Source organism: Callospermophilus lateralis, chromosome 19 (assembly GCF_048772815.1).
Source record: "Callospermophilus lateralis isolate mCalLat2 chromosome 19, mCalLat2.hap1, whole genome shotgun sequence".
Taxonomy (NCBI): domain Eukaryota; kingdom Metazoa; phylum Chordata; class Mammalia; order Rodentia; family Sciuridae; genus Callospermophilus; species Callospermophilus lateralis.
Window position 1 is genome coordinate 31856930 of NC_135323.1, and position 14558 is coordinate 31871487.

A 14558-nucleotide genomic window follows, 5' to 3' on the forward strand; every position below is an offset into this window, starting at 1 on the left:
AGCATACAAATGCTAAAATAAATATAGTGAGGGGGGGTGCCGCAGTCTGGCTGGGCACAATTCAGGAGCCACTTGTCAAAAGAAACTAACTTTATTTTTAGAACCACACACGATAAACAAAACAGCTCCTCAGGAAAAAACACTCAGAGCCCAACTGCCACCACCGGCTTCCCACAAGCCACACACCCCAACAACCTCTTCCTCCCACAATCCTCCTGCTCTTGAGGCCGATTGGCTGGGTCGCATGGGCGGAGCCAAAAAAGTCCCCCAATGAGCAGCTCCGTGGTCTGAAAGGGCAGGGAAACAGCCCAATGAGCATCACCGCAGAGGAGCCAATCAGCTAGATGTTGCTGGGGCCGCTGTGAGCCAATCATCAGCTGGCAGTCTGAAAGTTTGCTGGGGCCCCTTCAGCTCATCAGCTGGCAGTCTGAAAGTTTGCTGGGGCCCCTTCGGCTGTGGCTCTCAACATCTCCCCCTCTCTGTTTAAACAACAAGCATGTGGCTTAGGGACCATGCCTGCCTTAGGTTGTCCAATAGTACATATGGTCCTTACCCGTTATCGGATGAGCTGACCTCAAGGCGTCAGTCTCCTGTCTTAGGTTGGTACCATAGTAATTGGATCTTACCCGTCATTGACTACCAGTCCAGTATACAGCCACACCTGTGTAGAGGTCTTCGTACCAGTCGGGGGGTGAGGTTCTTTGCTTCACCTCTGTTGGCCCCCAAATTTTAGCTGAACGATCATGACAAACAGAAGGGAGGAAGATACACCAAGCCAGCAGACGGCTCCTTTTGGAAAAATTGTACCACCGATGACACCATCAGCATAAATACCCCAACACTACCAGAAGTTGCTGCACCAACAGATAGTTCACAATGCATACAAGTGAGTTCACAATGCATATAAGTGATACATAGTCCAGGCAAGTTCTGCAAGCAGTTCAGTGATGGCTATTGCAGAAGCTGTAGATTGGTTTTATCTTTGTCTTCATGCACTGGGATGAAGATAGGAATTCTGGCAATAATGGCTAAAGAAAAATTATATAACATTATATAACATTCCAGAAGGCACTAAAAGAAAACAATTTTCTTAACAATTTACATTGTCTTCACTGAAGATAGGAATTCTGGCAATAATGGCTAAAGAAAAAATTATGTAACATTCCAGAAGGCACTAAAAGAAAACAATTTTCTTAACAATTTACATTGTCTTCACCGGCACTGGGATGAAGATAGGAATTTTGGCAATAATGGCTAAAGAAAAAATTATCTATCCTTATCACAAAAGAAAAAGAGAAAGAAAATGAATTGGGGCTAGGGATATGGCTCAAGCGATAGCGCGCTCGCCTGGCATGCGTGCAGCCGGGTTCTATCCTCAGCACCACGTACAAACAAAGATGTTGGGTCCGCCAAGTGCTAAAAAAAATAAATGTTAAAAAATTCTCAAATTCTCTCTCTCTCTCCCTCTCTCTCTCACTCTTTCTTTAAAAAAAAAAAAAAGAAAAAAGAAAATGAATTGGTCGGCTGGGGATGTGGCTCAAGCGGTAGCGCACTCGCCTGGCATGCGTGCTGCCCAGGTTGGATCCTCAACACCACATACAAACAAAGATGTTGTGTCCGCCGAAAACTAAAAAATAAATATTAAAAATTCTCTCTCTCTCTCTCTCTCTCTCTCTCTCTCTCTCTCTCTCTCTCCCCCCCTCCCTCTCCCTCTCCCTCTTCCTCTCCCTCTCTCTTAAAAAAAAAAAAAAGAAAATGAATTGGTCAATAAAATTCCCCCTTGTGCTGGGAGAGTTGGCATCCATGATTATCACTTTGTTACTTAAAGTCAATTTCAAGCGAAACTGGAAAAACATCAGAAATTGGGGAGGGGGGAGCCAACCATGGCGATATTGGGGATACCCACATTCCCGCTAGTGTAGTGATTTGCTAGAAGGAACTGAGGACTACACAACAGAAATAACAGACTAGCCTGCTAGCCACAAGTGATGATATAAATTCATCTTCAAGCCTCTCATACAGCCCACGTACCCTAAAAGCGTTATTTGGAAGACCCCCACACAAACCCTCGCCCTTTTCCCCATCCCCTTAAACAAAGTCATTTCAAAAACTGTCCTGATTTGTGGCTCCAAGACTAGGACAGAGGCCTCCTCCCTTGCATCATCTAAACTGCATTTGTTGAATAGCTACTGTGAAGAAGGTGCTCAAGAAAAATCAAATAGACGCACGGTTTGCGTACAATCCTCGGCCAACCACCCAAACACCACGGAGCCAAAACTTAGAATCACCCTGATTTCCCCAAGATGCTAGCGCTACATGAACAAAACCCGCTTTTCTTGTCCGCATGAAAAGGCCAATCAATCAACTTCAGAGGGTAGGCTTACACACGTCTCTACCTGCCCTAAGCGGTGCGAGTTTGTAACAGCCACTTAACAACAAGATCACTGCACCTGCTCCTTGATGCTTCAGAAGCTGCGTCCGCTTACTGTTCCTTTGTGTGCACAATGAACTTTGAGCTGGTGTTAACTTTGGGCAGACTCTAAAATGCTACTGCAGCATGATGTGAGCACCTTGGATTTAAAATCGCGTTTCGCTTTTCCCCATAAGAAAACCACTGTGTGCAAGAGGCAGTCATTCATCGGATTTTGTTCCTCCTTTTCTGCAGGAAAGCTGCTGAAAGCTAGCGCCACAGACCTCAGAGACCCTGCGCAAACGCCCTGAAGCATTCCCTGACGGCCGGGGGTCTTCGCTCAGCGGCACCCATAGCTCTCCTCACACTAGTTTCTCCCAAACCTCCGCGCCTCCGAAATTCCGCCCCGCCGCCTCCTCCAGGAAGTCCTCCGCACGGTGCACTGGGTCCACCTGCTGCGGCCAAGAAACCTGGGCTCCGTCTCTTCGGGTTCCCAGGCCCGACCAGGAGTCCCCTCCCTTGGCGAGCCCCACCAGAGAAAAAGGTCCCCTGACCCGGCCTCAGGAATGTCCTGGGCGTTTTCGCCCACCCACGCGCACGGGCCATGATCCGAGTCCCCACCAGCGTCCATTCTCTGGTCGGGACAGGAGCTCGGCGGCCTTGCGTTTGCCAGGACCAATCAACAGCAGAAGAAGCCCCAATTCGGTCGTGTGACCGTAAGGCCCCGCCCCACTTCGTCGGACTCTCTCCGGGGTCCCGCAGCGGGTTTTCAGCTTCTTTGATCGCGCGGGGTGGCTGGGTCCTACGTGCTGCTGGGTATCTTTTTGGTCTGGGGAACCCAGGGACGTTTTACGACGGAGCTGAATCCCTAGTTCTTTTTATTTTGGAAACAGAATCTTCCTAAGTTACCGAGGGTCTCGCTAAATTGCTGAGACTGGCTCGAACTTGGGATCCTCCTGCCTCAGCCTTTGGAGTACCTGGGATTACAAGAATAAAGGGTGCAAACCACGCCTGGCTGAAAACTTCATTTTCCAGAATTGCCAAACTGCTAATTTTGGATTGGCCACATAAATTTGCATGAGACGTCGAGCGTCAAGCATATTTGAGCTCAGAAGTTGGGTTTAAGAAAAAATAAAAGAAGTTGAGTATAAGATCATAGCTGTTGAAGTTCAGGCACATCATTATCCAGGGCTCCTTGTTGACTTCGGGCTGCAGCCCAGTGAGCAGCGGCTTCAGCTTTCACCAAATTTAGGAGAAGGGTAGAAGCTGAAGTCCAGCTCCTCTAGATCTTACAGGATCTCCTTAAACTTTTCTGAATCCTGAGTCAGGTTCATTTGCAGCTTTATAGCGAAGCATGGCGTTCGTTTTTTTTTTTTTTTTTTTTTTTTTTTTTAAGGTTACCTGTATCATCAATGTAGGAATTTGGAGGTGGTGAGAATACAATGTGGGTCTAGCAAGAGATAGATGCGAGATTCACTTTGTCCTTGTTCTTCTCCACTCCACATCCATCTTCTCTTATCAACTGTCAGCCTAGCTAACTTAAGGCCTAGCACCAAAGCAATTTCAACAGATTTATATTTCTTATCTAGTTTCCAGTTATAAATTCCTTAGTGGTTCTGCTTCTCTGATCTTATTCTAACTAATGTACTTAATGTTCACATAAGTTTCCAAGTTGTTAACCGTATCACTCTTAATGATGCACACCTGTAACATTAATGAGTTTTCTGTTGTTGCCATAACAAATTATTGTTGCCTGTAATCCTAGCGGTTGGGGATACTGAGGCAGGAAGATCACAAGTACAAAGCCAGCCTCAGCAATTTAGCAAGGCCCTAAGCAACTCAGCAAGACCCTGTCTCTAAATAAAATATTTTAAAAGGCTGGGGATGTGGCTCAGTGGTTAAGCACCCCTGCTTTCAATCCCTGGGACCAAAAAAGAAAAAGTGTATTAAAGATAGTTCAGCATTAATTTATATGGGTTTTGATAAGGTAGCATTTACAAAAACTAATATCCACAATTTTTGGTTTAAGATAGGCTCTTGCTAAGTTGCTGAGGCTGGCTTCAAACTCACAATCTTCCTGCCTTAACCTCTTAAATTGCTGGGATTACAGGTGTGGGCCACTGCACCCTACTTGATAGCTCTCAACAGGAGGATACATCCATATAACTCACACTCATATCAAGATATATTTTCCTCATTCCAGAAAACACCTCAGTGTCCCTTCCCATTCAATTCCTACTAATGTAGACAATAATAATTCTAATTTTTCACTATAATTCATGTATGTGTTTTCTATTGTTGCCATAACAAATTATCACAAATTTAGCAGCTAAAAACACCACAAATTTAATCTCTCTTTTGTAGGACAGACATTCAAGTGGACTCATTTAGCATTCTGCTTACAAGGCTGAAATCAATTTTTCTTCTAGATGCTTTGGTGCTTTATAGTTTACTTTTTACATTTAAGACTCATCCATCTCTAATTAATTTTGCCTATAAAGTAGTAAGAAATAGAGGACAAAATTCATTTTTAAGCACCTTCTGATGTTTTGATACCTCTGTTAAAAATCAGTTAACCACATAAATGTGTGGGTCTATTTCAGGATTGTGTACTGTTTCATTGATTATTTATTTAGACTGAACTAATACTACACTCTTAATTATCATAACTATATACTAATTTTTATAATTAGGTAGGGTTAAGTCCTCCAATGTTGCTCTTCTTTTTGAAAATTATTTAGGCTTATTTGGAACTATTGCATTTCTATATGTTTCAGAATCATCTTGTCAACCTGCTTAAATTATTATTGGGATTATTTTGACACTATAGACTCATTTGCCGGGAGAGACTTCTTGACAAATGTTGAGGCTTCCAATCCATAAATACAGTATGTTTCTATTTAGGACATTTCAGTGTTCTCTAAGAAACACTTAGGGGCTGGGATTGTGGCTCAGTGGCAAAGAGCTTACCTTGCACTATTGGGCACTCAGATCAATCCTCAACACCACATAAAAATAAATAAATAAAATAAAGTCATTGTGTCCATCTACAACTAACAAAATATTTTTTTCAAAAAAGAAATAGTAATGTTTATATATATTTTTTATTTGTAGATGGACACAATACCTTTGTTTTATTTATTTATTTGTATATGGTGCTGAGGATGGAATCTGGTACCTCACATGTGCCAGGCAAGTGCTCTACAACTGAGCTACAACCTCAGCCCAGTAATTTTTAGTGTAGAGTTCTTGCATATACTTGATAAACTTATTCCAAAGTATTATTCATTGTAAGTGGGTTTTTAAAATTTTTTCATTTCCAGGTGTTTGATCTGGTTAATAGAAGTGGAATTGGTCCTCTGATCTCCATAGATATACAGATTAATTCAAATACTTAGTAGATTTCTTAAGATTTTTCCAGGTAACCATATTCTTTGCAAATGGAGACAGTTTTATTTCTGCCTTTCAGATTTTTGCCTTTTTCTTGTTTTCTGTCTTTATTTCCAGGTCTGCCAAAACAATGATGAATGAAAATAGTGAAAGTGAAGATCTTTGTGCCTAATCTTATAGGAAAATCAGTTAGTATTTCATCTTTAAGTATTATGTTATATGAAGTGTGCACAGCTGTCTTTATTCAGATTGTGGAAGGTTTCTTTTATTCCTGAATTTTGCTGAGGGTTTTTTCCTCCTGTATCTTTTTTTCCCTCTTTTTGTAGTGCTGGGGATTGAACCCAGTGCCTTGTGCATTTGAGGCAAGCACTCTACCAACTGAGCTATATCCCCAGCCCCTTCCTGCATCCTTTTAATGTGGTTAGTTATATCAACTGATACTCAACAGTTAAGCCATCCTTGCATTTTTGGAATGCTCTCATTTTATAATGATGTATTTTCCCTTTTATATATTTCTGGGATTCATTTTCCCAATTTTTCATAAGGATTTTTTTTCTCTTTTTTTTCTTTTCGTACTTGCTAAGTTGTTGAGGCTGAACTTGAACTTGTGATTCTCCTGCTTAGCCTCCTAAATTACTGGGATTACAGGTGTGTGCTACCATGCCTGGCTTGCATGGTTTAATATTCTTTTGGAGGCATATGGTTTAATATTCTTTTTAAGAAATGGGAGAAAAGAGCAAATGCTTTTATCAGGTTTTGCTAGAGAGTGAATCTGGTCTCACAAAACACATTCTTTCCTGAAAGACTATTAAAACTTGGCATTCTTTTTTATTTATTTATTTTTTAGTTATAGGTGGACACAATGTCTTTATTTTATTTTATGTGGTGGGTGCTGAGGATTGAACCCAGTGCCTCACACATGCTAGGCGCATGCTCTACCTCTGAGGCACAACCCACCCTAAAATTGGCATTGTTTATTAACTAATGTTATCAAATCTACTGACATAAAGATGTTCATAATATTCCCATGTTGCAGTTGAATTCTTAGAAAAAGTAGTAACTGTTTTTTTTTTTTTTTTTTTTTGCTGTACTGGTATTAAAGCAGGAGCACTCTACCACTGAGTTATAACCCTTGCCCCTTTTTATAATTTTATTTTGACACAGGGTCTAAATTGCCCATACTTCCCTTGAATTTGCAAACCTCTAGCCTTATCTCTTTCTCTTTCCTGGTCTCAGTCCCTGGGAGTACAGGCATGCATCACTGCCTGGGCTTGTTTTTAATTTTGACATTTTGGGGTTGTTTTTTGTTGTTGTTGTTTTCCTTCAGAAACCATGCCAATGTTCATCAATTTTATTAATTGCTGAGAGCCTACCCAATGTTGCTTAGAGGGAGGACTCTCCATTGTGGAAATGGGCTTGCCTTGAACCCAGGTCATTTACAGTGACATTGCATGAATGTTTGACAAAGGTGACCCTGCTCAAGGACCAGGGTGCATCCGGGTTTAGGGCGGTTCCAGGTTTAGGGTGGATCCTGCTGGGAATAGGGCGTATCCTGCTGCCTCAGGCGCCCGCTCCTTGAGTTCCCGTTGAGTTCTCGCAGGATTCATAGAGTATTTGGTATGCAGAGCCCAGTGGAGTGTGTGGATTTTCCAGAACGTGCGTGCAGAGTGCCGGTGACAGTTGAGAATAAAGAGTTGCTGTTTGAATCTACAAGGTGTGTGGTGGCTCGGTTATTTTATGCCCAGCCAGACTGTGGCAATTAATATTTTCAAAGAGGCATCTTTTGGCTTTTATTAACTTTTTCTATTTATTTGTGCTTTTAACTTATTCCCTCTATTATTTCCTTCCATTCATTTTGGCTTGGGTTGGTATCTTTTTCTATCTCCATATGGTAGAAACTTAGATCATGGATTTTACACTCCTCTTCTTTTCTAACATCATCATTTAAAGCTTTACATTCCCTTCTCAGCACTGCCTCACTGCATCTTGCATACAATTAGAAAATGTTCTGAACTGGATGTATTTTCCACATCATCCAATCAAAACTATTTTCAAGGGCTGGGATTGTGGCTCAGTGGTAGAGTGCTCACCGAGCACATGCGAGGCACTGGGTTCAATCCTAAGCATCACATAAAAATAAATAAATAGTGTCCAACTCAAACTAAAAAAAAAATTATATTTTCAAATTTTCCTTTTAGATATTTAGTCAACCCATGGATTGATTATAGATTAATTAATTACATTTAATTTTCAAATATTTGGGAGTTTCCTATCTTTGTTTTTTAATTTTAAAAATTTTGTGGGACTGAGGATTGAACCCAGGGTCACTTTACCACTAAGCCACATCACCAGCTTTTTTTTTATTATTTTGAACCAGGGTCTCACTAAGTTGCTGTGGTCGTCTTTGAACTTGTGTTCCTCCTGCCTCAGCCTCATGAGAAGCTGGGATTACAGACGTGAGCCAACATATCCAGCTTCTTGTCATATTTTATTGACCTCTACTGGCAGTCAATTTTAGTAGAATATTCTTAGTTATTTTATATTTCAGTTCTTACATTTTCATGTGGTTCCTGTCTGTGGGTGCACAGTGTGTATGTTACTGGAGATTGAATACAAAATCACTCTACCACTGAGCCATATCTCCAGTCCTCTTAATTTTTTATTTCATGACAGGATCTCACTAACTTGACCAGGCTGACCTTGAACTTGCAATCTTCCTGCCTCACCCTCCCAGTTTCCTGGGATTACAGGTGTGGGTCGCCAGACCCAGCTTGTTTCTTTTGCTATAGTATTTTTTTTTTTTTTTGCTGAGATTACTCATCTGCCCATTCATTATGAGAATATTTTCCTTCAAATCTTTGGACATCTTATTTTTTATAATAGTTGTTTGAAAGTTTTTATCTGCTTGTTCCAACATTTTAAGGTCAGTTTCTATTGATGGATTTTTTCCCTTTGAAATAGGTCATATTTTCCTGTTTCTTTGTATATTTAGGTTTTTTATTGTATACTGGACATTATTTATTCATATTGCAGAGACTCTGGATTCAGTTATAATCTGGCTATATTCACACTAATTCTATTTCTCCTGTGGCAGGAGAAATATTCAATCCTTTTAGCATCCAACAGTTGTTTTCCTGACATCCTCTGGAGTCTCCCCAATCCCGGCTTGCATAGTCCAGTGACTAGTATACATCAGGACAGATTTCATATGCAGGTTAGAGACTTTCCCCCTTTGAATCTCCCTCTTCCCCGGATTACCCTCATTGGTTTTCCTAGCTGTTCTGCCAGGTTTCAGTTCTGTCCTCTGACCCTTCTGGTCAATGAGACTTCAGTTTTCTGCTACCTCATGTCACAGTTACTGGGAGGTTCCGTTTTACGCAAAAATTCACAAGCACACAATTCCACTTGGTGCATTTCTCATCTTTCAATTATTGACTTCCTTCTAGTTTTGGGTTTCTTTTGTTTACTCTGGGATGCCTTTAAATGGTTGTGCCCACCTCAAGAGATTATCCAGGTTTCGTAGTAATGGCTATGGATGTTAGTCTGAATGAGCTATTCCATTACTACTGGAAGCTTGATCTCTGTTGAAAATTATCTCTTATCCTACTATCATGTTATTCTTCATGTGAACATAAAAGTCTTGGATGGTAACTAGGCTACCCTCTTGGGTTCCATTCCTAATATCTCCCTTTCCCGTCTCTGTCTTATACTTGACTTCTTGACATATCAATGTATTATCTTTTCTTAGACCACAAATGCTAGAATCTCTATCAGTAGCCTCTTTATTAATTGAATTTGAGTCTGCATTATACAGTAAAGCTATGTGGGAAATTACATTTGGATAGAAACCACATCCACAGGCTACTTTCAAATCTCTCCAGTCTTATACCCTCCCATTACAACCCAATTTTTACCACCAGTTATTTTGGAACCATTTGGTAAACCATTTAGTTTACCAAAAAATAAAAATAAAAAAAAAGAAAGAAATTTTTTAAAAAATCACTATAAACACTCTAGAGCAAAATTTTAATTTATATACTTTAAGGAAATAGGAGGATGGAACCATTATATATGTCAAGGGAATTCATGTTCTACATTAGCCAAGAGAACAAGATAATGTCACAAAAGGTGGTTGTGTGTCTGCAAAGCATGCTTTCTTTATATGGAAACCTATATTTCCAATTCTTTCAAACTAATACTTTCCGGTTACAAATTGTAGAATATATCTCAGACCTTGAGTTTACTCCTTACTGAGAGATGACGAATGAGTCTCAGTAAATTCAGCCTCTACAATATGGGGAAAGTTCCTATGCTGCACTTAGAGGAAGAATAGGACATAATCCCTAGAACACCGTGGGCATTAAAAATTGCCTGCAGATGCTCTGGACATGCACAAATTCTGGCCTAGTCTAATCCTGATAAAACCTAGAACAGGAAACATAAAATCAGAGACTTCATCTCCTTTCCTGAGCATGAAAAATGCTAATCTGAAGTTTTGTTTGTGCTGCTGGGGCCTGAACCCATGGCTTCACACACCCCAGGCAAGTGCTGTACTGAGCCACACACCCAAGCCAATATCTCCTGTGGATTTTCTGTCTCCCATCCAGAGGGCAGCATACATCAGCTGATCTCTGACAACCAGAACATACTTCTAGAGCACCTGGGCTAAGATTTATAAACGTAAGATTCTTAATCTTCCCGGTCAGCAGAAGTGACCATTTATGACCAGACAGGACAGTCAGAGATGTCCCTGAAGAAATAATAATTTGTATTAGAAGCAAAATATCAATGTAGTGAGCTGGGATTGTAGCTCAGTGGTGGAGCACTTGCCTAGCATGTGTGAGGCACCATATAAAAATAAATTAAATAAAGGCATTGTGTCCATCTACAATTAAAAACCTTTTTAATAAATATAGTTATTAATGATTAACTAGCCTATGCTATCATGTAACTGATCAGAGCAACAAGTAGAACTTTTCTGTATTCATAGAGGCATCTTGAAAGAAGTAGGCGATTATAAATTGATATACAATGAAAGTCACTCTTGATTTTAACACAGACACAGGTGAGACAAAAAGTATTCAGTTATCCACCAAAACCAATAACATGACTTAGTTTAAATCAATCCCACAAACACAAATGGTAAAGAACTAACTTTCTAACAATACAGATTAAATAATTTTTATTAATTAAATTAAGGTATTAATGTTTTAATTTACCACTTTATTATACTTATAATACTTAATAATCATATTAATTTTTAAATTTATAACACTACATCTGGAATATTTTAATCAGTTTAAAGGAACATTGAAAAATTCCTCAGTACTGAGTTAAATAATAATAACCAAGAGGAGAATTAAAGCATCTGATCAAAATAGCAATTAATATCATTAATCTAATTTTTATGAATTATACTTTGCTAATTGGCTTTTACAAAGGACTACATAAATGAAGGTTATGTAACTGGAGACATTTCCTCTGAGGAGATATATTTAGGGGAATCAGCATATCAATCCTCAAATGTTTAATGATTTCTCATGTGGGCTGGACATGGTGGCAGACACCTGAAACTACAGACACTCTGGAGTCTAAGGCAGGAGGACTGCAAATTCCAAGCCAGCCTGGGCAATTTAGCGAGACCTTGTCTCGAAATTTAAAAAGAGCTGGGAAGTTGCTCAGCAGTAGAGCACCTCTGTCTTCAATCCCAGTACCAGGGGAAGAAGAGGGATGCCGGCACAGTGTGCATGCCTAAAATCCCAGCAACTTGGGAGCCTGAGGCAGAAGGATTGCAATTTTGATGCCAACCTCAGCAACCTAGTAAGGCTTTCAGTAACTTAGCAAGACCCTATCTCAGAATAAAAAAGGGTTGGGTACATAGCTCAGCGCTAAAGTGCCCCTCGGTTCAATCCCTAGTCACCCACTATCAAAACAAAAAAGATTTTTTTCACGTGGAAGGATGATTTGTCGTTTGGCATCAGAGGGCAGAGCCAAGAACAGTAAGTGGACATTATAGAGAAAACTATACATACAGTATTAGGGAGAATTTTCTGTAAGAACTGTCCAGGAATCTAAGAGTCTTTTTGGTCTAGCAGATAAAGGCATAAGCCAGAAGAATAGCAATACCTCTAGAACTATTTGGCTAGACGAGGAGATCAAGTGGAGGCTGTTTTGTTCTTTGTTGCTAAGGTATTCTATAAATGGATAGTAGGTTGAAGTATATATATATCCTCCAAAATCTCTTATTGGGTTCTATGATTTATGTGACCTACTGTCATACCTCCTACTGAACCCCTCTTCTAGTAGCCAAGAGTGGTTCCTTTCCCAGGAAGAAATAAAGGCAAATACCTGACACGCGTCCCTCCCCTAAAGCCCTCTGAAGGCTATCCACACATTTGGGTTATATGGTTATATTTAGTCCCCATAGTTGCTCAAATCCAAATATTTTACCCTATTCTTGATTCCGTGACCTCAAAAAAAAGTTCCTTTTTCTTAGTGTTTTTTACTTTTGTTTATATGGTGCTGAGAATTGAACCCAGTGCTTCACACATACTAGACAAATGCTCTACCACTGAGCCACAACCCCAGCCCCATTTTTTGTTTTGTTTTTTGTTTGGTTCTTTGACTAGTCATATTTTTAGGTTTGAAGGCAAACTCATGGCTCACCAGTAACAATGATCCCTTCAGTTGGTCAAAGGATAAATATTTACTCTCCTGGTAATTACAAAGGTTCCAAAAGCAGATTCAATGATTGATCAAAGTTACAAATCTCTCTAGAGCTATACTACCTTCATCTGGATAGATGTGCTCAGCTAACACTATATATCCTCCCTGCCACACACAGAAAACCATCATCACTACAACAGTACAATGATCCCAGTGTTCTGTGGAAGAAACAGCTGGAAAGAAAATAAGAAATCTACATGAGTTGTCTCTTTCTTCATTTCTATACTATTTATAAGTCTTAGCCATTCTATGAAAATCAACTTTTGTATATGTCCATACAAAACAAGTTTTGCATGTCAGTCTCAATTTCTTCATCTATAAAATAAAGGTGATAAAGGTATCTAATTTGTAAATTTTTTGGTACCAGGGATTGAATCCAGGGGTACTTTCACCACTGAACCACATTCCCAGCTGTTTTTGACATTTATTTATAGACAGGGTCTCACTGAATTGCTTAGGGTCTTGCTAAGTTGCTGAGACTGGACTTGAACTCAAGATCCTCATGCCTCAGCCTCCCATGCTACTGAAATTACAGGTGTATGCCACTGCACCCAGAAAACTTGTATATTTTTGTGAGAATAAATGAGTTTACATACGTGAAGTGGTACAATGGTATTGGGTACCCAGTAAGCTGTTGATATATTCTGGCTGTCATTATTACCCTGAGTTCCAGACCAGCCTCTCAGTGGCTGACATTGCAACTTTCACACCCTCATCTCTTAACGCAAAGTGCCTAGGGATACCTAGGAGCTCCCTGATACTATGGACCAACACTACCAGATCCCCTGTATATTGTATTAACATTTCTGTTTGTATTCTTCTAATTTCCTAGTATGCTATCAAAGGCCAAATCTGCCTCAATCTGGCATTTATCTTCTGTTGTTGCCCTTATATTCCAAGCAGAGATTTCTTCTAAAAGACAATGAGGTCCACATTCCATTGACATAGACACTGACACTCCATTTGCTTTGCCTCTACATAAACTACGCTTGGTTTTTCAATTTCTATTTTTGGTGTTTATATTTGCTCAGGTTGTTTTCTTAGCCTTGACCAACTGATACTTAAATTCTGTCTCCTCAAATATAATATAATAATTTTCATGGTCCTGATCAGAAGTTATCAATATCTTTGCCACCTAGAGGCTTCCATGGCATGGAGGTAGCTCTGGGCATAATCAGGGAAGCCAGATAATCCATCCTGCAAAGGGAATGAGAAGAGTCAAGCCTGGGAGTCAATCCTTATCCTGTCATTTACTAGCTGTGCAGTCTTATGTGAACTGTAGAACCCTTGGAGCCGTAACTTCCCCTTTTAGAAAATGTGAATATTCTTGGCATATGAAGATATTTTAAATGAGTATAGAAAGGCAACTGACAAGTCAGGCACAGTGGCAAACACCCATACTCCCAGCAACTCACAAGGCTGAAGGAAGAAGATCATGAGTTGAAGGTCAAACTGGGCAACTTAGTTGAGACCCTATCTCAAAATAAAAATCAAAACGGGCTGGGAATGTGGTTCAGTGATGGAGCACCCCTGGGTTCTCCAGTACCACTTAAAAGAAAAAAGAGACAGCCAGGTATGCTGGTGTACACCTGTAATTCCAGCAACTCAGGAGGCAGAGACAGGAGGATTGCAAGCTTGAGGCCAGCCTCAGCAATTCAGTGAGACCTTGATTCAAAATAAAAAAGGCTGAAGATGTAGCTCAGTGGTGGAGTGGCTCTGGGTTTAGTCTGAAGTACTAAAGAATAAAAGTTTTTTTTAAAAGGCAATTGACATTTCCAGGCAATGCACAACATGTGCTAAACAACTTTGCGTCCCTTTTTGCACTTCTCTCAGAAGCTGAGAATCTCACCAGCCCATTCTGGAGTCGATCTCAGTTTAGTCCAGGCCTCATGATAGGAACCCCAAGCTCTTTGCAGTTTTGAGCCATATCACCATGTACATTAAAGAATCTAAGATACTATTAAAACAAACTAACAAGACGGGTACAGTGGCACATGCCTATAATCCCAGCAACTCAGAAGGCTAAAGCAGA